Source organism: Anas acuta, chromosome 2 (genome assembly GCF_963932015.1).
Source record: "Anas acuta chromosome 2, bAnaAcu1.1, whole genome shotgun sequence".
In the NCBI taxonomy this organism is placed as follows: domain Eukaryota; kingdom Metazoa; phylum Chordata; class Aves; order Anseriformes; family Anatidae; genus Anas; species Anas acuta.
In genome coordinates this window covers 114,231,838-114,241,011 of record NC_088980.1, presented here as the reverse complement: position 1 = coordinate 114,241,011, position 9,174 = coordinate 114,231,838, and the positions used below count along the sequence as shown (strand labels likewise).

At 44.0% G+C, this 9,174-nt stretch overlaps 1 long non-coding RNA gene across 1 annotated transcript; it reads left to right on the top strand.

Annotated features, from left to right (window-relative positions):
• Positions 1-1,869: 1,869 nt before the first annotated feature.
• Positions 1,870-4,163, top strand: LOC137851048 (uncharacterized). The gene is made up of 3 exons (XR_011092971.1): positions 1,870-2,107; positions 2,196-2,267; positions 3,485-4,163. It is a non-coding gene; the product is annotated as an uncharacterized lncRNA (long non-coding RNA).
• The last annotated feature ends 5,011 nt before the right edge of the window (positions 4,164-9,174 follow it).

Sequence of the window (9,174 nt, the reverse complement as noted above, 5' to 3'; positions counted from 1 at the left end):
GCTGTGTGGTGTTTAGCTGCCGGCCAGGTTAAACCACGACACTTCTGTCTGTCAGCCAGTACGCTGACTGTGACCACAGTCCATAGAGAAGTTGTCTGTGTTCATGCATGCAGAATTGGAAAAACTACCTGTCAAAAAAATGTGATTTTCCCTGAACAGCAGGTAATCAGCATTCAGTAACAACCTTGTCTCGGCATGAAGCCTGATAGGAAACAGAGTGTCATAGCGGAAAAATAAGATAATTGAAAAGGAAAATGTTTTAGTACCCAAGAATTCTTCTGCCAGTCTCTCTGAACTAAATCTCTACAACTGACTGGCAGACAGTGTCTGCCAGTGTCTCTCTGTCAAAGGAATAGGTTGGCCCTGACCCTCTTCAGAAAGTGAGACATGTCAAACAAAAGACAACAAGACTCATCCTCATTTCAGCTCACAGCTATTAATTTTCCGGTGTGGCTCCTCCAAATAACAGATGTGTAGCCAGAACTGTTCCTGGATTCCAAGTGATGGGGACCAGTTTCCAGCACCTTGACTCCTCTAATTACACTGACAAGTCTCCTGAAATCTCTGCTGTGGTTCTTCATCTGAAACGAAAATGTAGATGATCCTCAATAGCAACTGTTGAGCTGAGTGGAATGAGAGGATTAATTAGTTGCACTTCATAAAACAATAAGATTAAAATCCATGAGTAACTGCAAAGTGCAATTGGCAATAACGATGCAATCACCACAGTGCAAGAAGGACAGGACTGGTCCCAGCTATGTCACGCCTGGAGCAAAATATATTTTTTCACAGAAGCACAGAATTGTCTAGGTTGGAAGAGACCTCAAGATCATCGAGTCCAACCTCTGACCTAACACTAACAAGTCCTCCACTAAACCATTTCACTATGCTCTACATCTAAACGTCTTTTAAAGACCTCCAGGGATGGTGGCTTAAGCACTTCCCTGGGCAGCCTATTCCAATGCCTAACAACCCTCTCAGTAAAGTTGTTCTTCCTAATATCCAACCTAAAACACCCCTGGTGCAACTTTAGCCTGTTCCCCCTCATCCTGTCACCAGGCACATGGGAGAATAGACCAACCCCCACCTCACTACAGCCTCCTTTAAGGTATCTGTAGACAGCGATAAGGTTGCCCCTGAGCCTCCTTTTCTCCAGGCTGAACAAGCCCATCTCCCTCAGCCGCTCCTCATAAGACTTGTTCTCCAGGCCCCTCACCAGCTTCGTCGCCCTTCTCTGGACCTGCTCAAGCACCTCGATGTCCTTCTTGTAGCGAGGGGCCCAAAACTGAACACAGTTCTTGAGGTGCAGCCTCACCAGAGCCAAGTACAGGGGGACAATCACTTCCCTAGTCCTGCTGGCCACACTGCTTATTATGCAAGCCAGGATGCTGTTGGCCTTCTTGGCCACCTGAGCACACTGCTGGCTCATATTCAGCCAACTATCAACCAATACTCTCAGTCCAGTTAGAAAGCCAGGCAGCTTTCTAACCACTCAACCATCTTCAAACTTCCAGATCTAGAGGAATACTTTGGCTGCAGCCTAAAAGCCATGTGTACAGAAGCTCCCTCAAGCCAGCCAACCTTCTTCCCATGACCTTCCAGAAAACAGCTCTCCAGGTGTCAGCTAGGAATTTAAATAACAATAATGTCAAGAAAAGTCATTCTGATTGCTATAGCCTTTATCAGTCGTGACTAGACAGATGAAAATCTATGACAGCAATTTGGCCTTTAAGGTCATTTTCTTTTTTATTTTATTTATGTTTATTTATCTTATTTTAACAGGCTCCGTACTGATTTTCCTCACAGAATGACTAACAGAAATATGACCCTTATGCACCATTTGTAGTTAATTCATTAGGTCAACTCTAACCACTAAGCCCCTTATCAGGTTATTGCTATTAGCGATAAGGAGCAATTGACCTTAAAACATTGAAGCCAGGTAGATGAGCCTATTCCACAAGGTCTCTTGGATCCACCCTTGTGAAGTGAAATCTGCCAGGTGGGGATCATTTGACTGTTGCTATATAGGAAGCATGAGGAGCTACAGGAGGATTTGCTTCCCCAGGGGAGTTTGAGGTGGAGGTTACATAGGGTGCTCTGTTCCCCAGTAGGCTGCTTTTTCTTCATGTTTTCTACCATCTCTGTGAAATAGGTTTAGAGACTCTGAGTTAGTTACGTTGATGGTGCTTTCTCAGTACAGGAAAACCCTGGTGGTGCTACTTCCCTGTGAAGTAGTTTGGCAGTGACTCAAGTTCAGAAGCTGGCAGGTAAGTGTTCCTGGGTTCTACAGTTTTTTCATGTTGGGGAGTTTGAGTACTTCCTTCACCTTGTCTGCTTTCAGTGAAGCTGCTTACATGGATTCTAAGCTTCCTTCCCAGCCATAAAACTTATTTTTTTTCTTATATAATAATTATTAAATAAATTAAGAAAACCAACCTCAGAAGCTCAAGTGCATTTAGGTAAGGCTGACTTTGAAAAATGTTTTTAAGTATTTGTTAAGATTGAACAACGGGCTGTATGAAAAAGGTGCCTTACTGTGAATTTAGGCCTTGCTTTATGGTAAGAAGAAACATATTTAGGTACGTACTGGTGGCGTTATTGTCACCTTTGCAAAGTGTCAATTTGTGAGAATGTGCTGTTTATAAAAGAAATACTACTTTCACAAATGCTGATTTGACTTGCTGTGTGAGTCAAAAGATTTTAAACTCCTAGAAGTTAAAGTTTCAGGGAGATAACTTGAAAGAAAGAAATTATAGTTGGCCATCTCCCTATGACCCATAGACAGGCACCCCGAGAAAAAAGTGTGAAAGGTGTCATTGTTAATAGTTTCTGAGGTAGGGTCAGGGGAAGATGTGTTTTCCCACTTGTTCACTCTCCCTTCATTCTCCAGGAGAGTTCTGGTAGCTTTCCAAAGCTTCAACTCTACTTGGGATGTTAAGATGAGATCGTCCTTCTCAGTATGTCTCCTGAATGCACGTGAGGTTTAGTCCCAGTCCCCCGTCCTGTAGAGGCTGCAGCACCATCACAGAAACATCACCTCTGCATTATGGGCCTGTGAGGTGTCCTGCAGAGGAGGGGGTTGTGCAGTAGATAAAGCAGTTTTACACTCTTCAGCACACCCTAGAGTGATTCAGGGTCCATGCTATTATTGGGGCAGTGCAGCCACCCAGCTGCTGCCCTGCACTCTGACAACACTTTTGCACCTCCAGAGCATGTCCCAAGGACAAAGGGTTTGCCTGTTCTGACGCATCACAGGTGATGCTAAAATACCCTTATAAGTTTAAAATGACTCAGAAAATTCAAGCCTTGCTCTTCCAAATTTTTGTATTGAACATTTTTTGACATTTCTGACTGCTTTTTTCACACCACTCACAATCACAGTTGCAATTTAAAATCCACTGAAAAACATATCTACACACTGTGGTCTCTTTTTCTCTCTCTTTTTCTTTCTTTTTTAATCTTTTCTCTCTTTTTTTTTTTGTAGGTGAAGTGCCTTCGTGCGGTTCCCTTCAGGGATGTAACATTTGGATTTATGTCTTGGATCACTGTTTGCACTGCTGAAGATGCAGAACTTGTCCATATTACAGTTCCACAGCTCCTTCTTGCTTATGCACTGGATTGTGCCTAAAAAGCCTATTTCTAGCCTTCCTAGGGACACTACATCAGTAGCATGCCAGCCATCGCTTTCCTGTTAAGAGCCCTTCTGCTTAGTTTTTATTTCCAGTTGTCCTTTATCTAATTGCATCTATGCTGTGACATGATGAATGTCACCAAATTCTTTGGTAAAAGCCCATCTCTAGGAGAAGGCATATTTCTCTAAAAAGCGACAGTAGCAAGAAAAGCATGTGTTGCAGTAATGCCTCCACTGCTTCTCTTTTCTCTCTGAAGATAATGTTTTTCTCACAAAGGGAAAAAATAATGGGGACTGCCCAGCCTCCTTTCCAATCCCATTACAAGAAAGTGTCAGATCTTGGCAGATGTGCTAGAGAAAAGCTTTCACAGTACCTTGCTAAAATGAAGACAACAAGTTTAAAAAAAAAAAGAAAAAACACATAAAGAAACATATAGCATGAGCCAGCGCTGTGAAGGTGCTTCTGACCTCCACATACCATTTCAATTCAGGCAATGGTTGAAAATATAAGCCTTCAATCACAAAGCTTTAACATTGCTGTAGTGGGTTTACGTGGCAAGGTTTTGGTAGCAGGGGGCCATAGGGGTGGTTTCTGTGAGAAAGATCTAGAAGCCACCCCATGTTTGGGAAGGGCCCTGTTGTTTTCCAGATCTGAGCCAATAAGCGATGTTGTTTTGCGCCTCTGTGAGAGCATATTTAAGACAGAGAAAAAAACGCTGCGCCACACAGCAACCGGGAGAGTCAAGGGAGTGAGAAACAGCCTTGCAGGTGCTAAGGTCAGTGTAGAAGGAGGGGGAGAGGTGCTCCAGGCGCCGGAGCAGAAGTCCCCTGCGGCCTGTGGTGAGGACCATGGTGAAGCAGGATGTCCCCCTGCAGCCCATGGAGTACCACGGTGGAGCAGGGTTTCACGCTGCAGCCCGTGGAGGAGACCACAGTGGAGCAGGTGGCCCTGCACCAACGGAGGCTGCCGCCTGTGGAAGACCCCTGCCGGAGCAGATTCCGGGCCGGACCTGCAGCCCATGGAGAGGAGACCACGCAGGAGCAGGTGACCTGGCAGGAGCTGCTGCCCGTAGGGGAGCCAGGTTGGAGCAGTTTTCTCCTGAGGGATGGACCCCGTGGTACGGACCCATATCTGGAGCAGTTCTGGAAGAGCTGCTGCCTGTGGGAAGCCCACGCCGGATCAGTTCGTCAAGGACTGCATCCCGTGGGTGGGACCCCACAGCACAGGGGACGAGAGTGACCGAGAAGGAGCGGCAGAGAAGAAGTGCTGTAGACTGACCATAACCCCCATTTCCCCATTCCCCTGCGCCGCTCGGGGGGAGGAGGTGGAAGAGGGTGGATGGGGGGGGATGTGCTTTTGGTTTCTTTCCTTTGTTTCTCACTTCTCTAGCTTGTTAGTAATGAGCAATAAATCTTACTACCTGTCTTCTTATGCTGAGTCTGGTTTGCCCGTTACACTAATTATTGCGTGATTTTCTCGTCCTTATCTCAATCCTTGAGCCCCTTTCACATATTTTCTCCCCATTCCTCTTTGAGGAGGGGGAGTGAGAGAGCGGCTGTGGTGGAGCTCGGCTGCCCACTCGAGCAGAACCACGACAATTGCACAAAGAAACTGGGCAGTTCACAGGTTTTTATTCCTATGTTGAGTGCACTGAGAAAGCAAGGTGCCTGCTACAGATCTCTCCAGGGATACACTGAGTGGAAGGAAAGTATAAAGCTAATGGAAAGCAGAGCAGAGAGGATGGAGGGAGTACAGCAGAAAAAGATGGATAGGGCTGTGTCTTCTGACGGAGATGTGATGCAACCGGGTAGCTAACTTGTTTTCTACAACCTTTGATGGATGCTCCTTCCACTGCAGGGACAGCACTGCTCAGCACATGAAATGACTTAAAAGGGAAGTATGATGCTCCCAAAACATGATATATTGCCTGCTTACAGCACATATTTCTTTCTCACTGTGGGTATAGAGCAGAGTCAGGAGCAGCAAGAGCCCTCTGTGGCAGTGAGTCAGGGCTTGGTGTCCCCCACATGGCTTAGAGATCCTTCCTGTGCAGAACAGAAAGCAGTTCCTAACCCAAAGCTCACCATCTCCTATAAAACAAAACCTTAAATGAGTGCAAGAGGCAAATACAGAGGGGGAGAAAGGGTGCTGTGATCATGGAATGCAGGTGCACAGGTTTCTGGTTACTGCTCTTCTGGCTGAAGGACTAACGGTCCCCAGCCCAGAGCCACCACCTCTGCCCTGCTGTCTTCAGCTCAGCCAGCTGAGCCCCCCCTGGTGAGCAGTCCCTTGTCCCTTCAATCCAAGCAAAGAGGGATTTTATGGGTGCTTTCACTGCTAGGACATTGCTAAACTGTGTGTATGCAATGAATTCACTCTGTTAACGTGTGAGCTCTGCCTTTCTTCATCACTGGCCTTCCTACCAGGTGGGAATGACTTGCAGTCCCCTCTGGTCAGGAGCAGACTTAAACCTTCCTGAGCAACCAAGTTCTCCCAGAAATGCAATGTTTCCCCTTCAAAAACCTTACCAGGCAGGCAGGACATGCCACATCTTCTATGCTATGTTGCAGCACAAACCTCACTGGTTTGCCTTGCCATTTCTGCACTGACACTATAAAAATTAGTTGTATTCAGTATATTTAAATACATTGCTAGCAACAAAAATTATGAGTTCATTCATTAGGTGAGAATAAGTTTTATTGTTTAATCTTTAAAAACAAACTTTTTTTTTCAATTCCAATAATCCATTGTCACTTTCATCAGACCTTAATACATAGTAACACAGAGCCCCTGAAGCTGGTGGCATTTCATTTACACACACTTTGCTAGCAATAACTGATGACTAACGCTGATGAAAAATGGGTGGGAAAATCCAAAGACTGGCAGGTTTGAAAAGTTTATTGGACATTGTGATTGCTACAGAAAAAGCTGCTCAGACAAGAGGGAAACCTTCCCCCACATGTAGAGGGACCATTATCTAAGTGCACTGTTGTTCCTAATGTCTAAGCATACGGAGATTTCACTGCAAAGGCATAATGTTCCTTCTGTTAACTTATAAAAGGAACTGACATGGATTCTATCATGAATTTTAAAACACTACATTTTCTAGTCAAAGTTGAATGTGACCTTTTATGCACATGTTTTGCTCTGTACTCAGAGCTGACAGCTAGATTCAGAAAGCCCAATGCCAATTGGAAGGAACCTGAAAAGATACAGCTTTTTTTTTTTTTTTCCCCTCACATTATGAAAAGGCGTTATGTAAATATATATTCACATATTTCCCAGGCTAAAAAATATATAAATATATCATCTCACACAAATCAGCCTCGGCTTCCACTACAGGGAATGCACAATTGAAAGTGACTGTAAATCCAGGCATGGAGACTCCAAACTTCCCTTCCTGACTTTCCTATGTACATTTATTAGAAAAAAATATATTTGTGGTTTATGATAATAGCTCAAAATATTATCTCACCATGTAGCTAACCAGCACCACACCTCAAAGTGCAGTCACAGCACAAAAAATATCCCAAAGCTTTTCTGATTATTTTAAAGAGCTGCGTATTACAGCTGGGATCTCAAACAACACCATGGAAGCCAAGCATGCAGCTCCTCTGCATAGTGTGTATTACTCTTTTAGTTGTTGTCTTTTGAGAGTGTGATATTTTCAGGCTTTTCCAGTTAAAGCATGTGTCTTTGTTGGTGAATCCTCCAGAGACTTATTCGCATACCCAACTTTGTGCGCTGACGTCAATGGGACTTCTAGCGGGAAGGACCAGATGACCTCCAGACATAGCTTCCAGACCTGTTTTCCACTGATTCACCATCAGGTCAGCATTGCCTAAAGGTTCTAAAGCCTGATCCTACCTCATCTGAGGTAGGACCAACAGCTGCAGTGAAATCAGCCCTGCAGGAGCAGAATCCCATTTGGGCCTTGTTGCTGTCCCATGTATCTTAGGAAGTTTTGGAGAAAACACACACTGAAAGTCTAAGCATTCAGATTCCTGCCGTCTTTTCTGATTGCTTTTCCAGTAGCCCTGAAGAGACATGGTAATTTTGAGCATAAGTGGGTGTCTTTTGTGTAATGCCCTGTAAAACTCTTATATTATTTATCATGTGGCTGGTCATGTGTTTTAAATATATATTCATCTGTGGAAATTCAATAAAATACATCTTAATTATTGTTCATATACAAAACCATAGAGAGTAAAAGGAGTTGGGGGGTGGGGGAGGGGGAACTGGGGAGACAGTGAGGGCAGTTTAAAAGCAGGACAGAAAACTCTGTGTCCCAAGCAAATGCCAAATGTGCTCTATAACAATAGAAATTCCCTTAAAGTGGCTGCTTGGAGACTATTTCATGGAGTTTAACATGGCTGTCCCTTTTGCAACCAGGTTCATTTTCTTTAAGTCACCACAGAAATGGCAGTGAAACGCTCTGCTGCTGCATCATTGATGTTACAAAGATGCAGGTATTCTCCTTGTGCCTCCTGGGGAGCCTGGGACTCACTGGACCTGCAGATTGGAGGCACTTTGGGAGGAGGACCGCCTTATCTCCCAAGCTAGCACCAGCTGAAACACAAAGCTTTAACAACTTAATCAGAGGGCTTTGTCATGGCCAAAATGAGAGCCTGAAGCCCTCAGCATGTGCTTGCTCTCAAGGCAGCAGCAGAGGATGTGATGTTTTGTGCTGGCAAGCTCTGAGACAGAGCAGCAGTTCAACCCAATCTTCCCTCCCCAATAAAAGCCACCATTTCCAGAGTCCTGTCTCAGATATGCCTGTGTTTGCTTTTCCTACTTCTTTCAGGGGAGGGGAAAGAAAAAAAAAAAAAAAAAAAAAAAAAGGAGCGGAGAACACAGGAAAGAAGAGATGTGTGTGTTCTTGCTCTGCAATATTGTCCTTGTGAGCCAAGTTCAAAAATTCCTGAAGGACTGTGGTTTTGCCATGGGAGAATTATTATTGGTTTCAGTAGTTTGAACTAGCAGAGATTGTTGCCTATTATGCTATTTCTTGTCAAGGTCTTCACCCTCCTAATTCCAATGTCCTATAGAGGAAACCAGGAATGATAAACTATGTTCTAGGTCAAGTTCCTCTCAAATTACACCAAAAATGGTAAATAAAGGCTGCATGCCATCTACAAATTACCTGAAATATTATTATTTCATTAATGTGGAATATAGTCAGAACCTGTATAATCTCAAAGCAGGGAACAAACCTATGACTCCCAGGAAATATAACACATGTGGTTGCTCAGCATCGCTTCTTAGAAACTAAGCTTTTAATCTGGTAATTAACTTTTCAGTTGTAATAACAATTAGAAAAACATAAGATTGTTCTTTTGAAGCTCTACATTGAGTTATTTGCTTTGAACATACAGGAAGGAAAATACACAAAGTCTAGAAAGGGTAACACTTTACGGAAACCTCCCCACAGTTAAGTGTGTTCTCTTGAAAATGGGGTTGATGGAAGTTAAAACAGAGAAGATTTGTCTGATGCTTTTTTATCACAATATACTTAAGTTATCATGGAGAGAGTCACATAAGC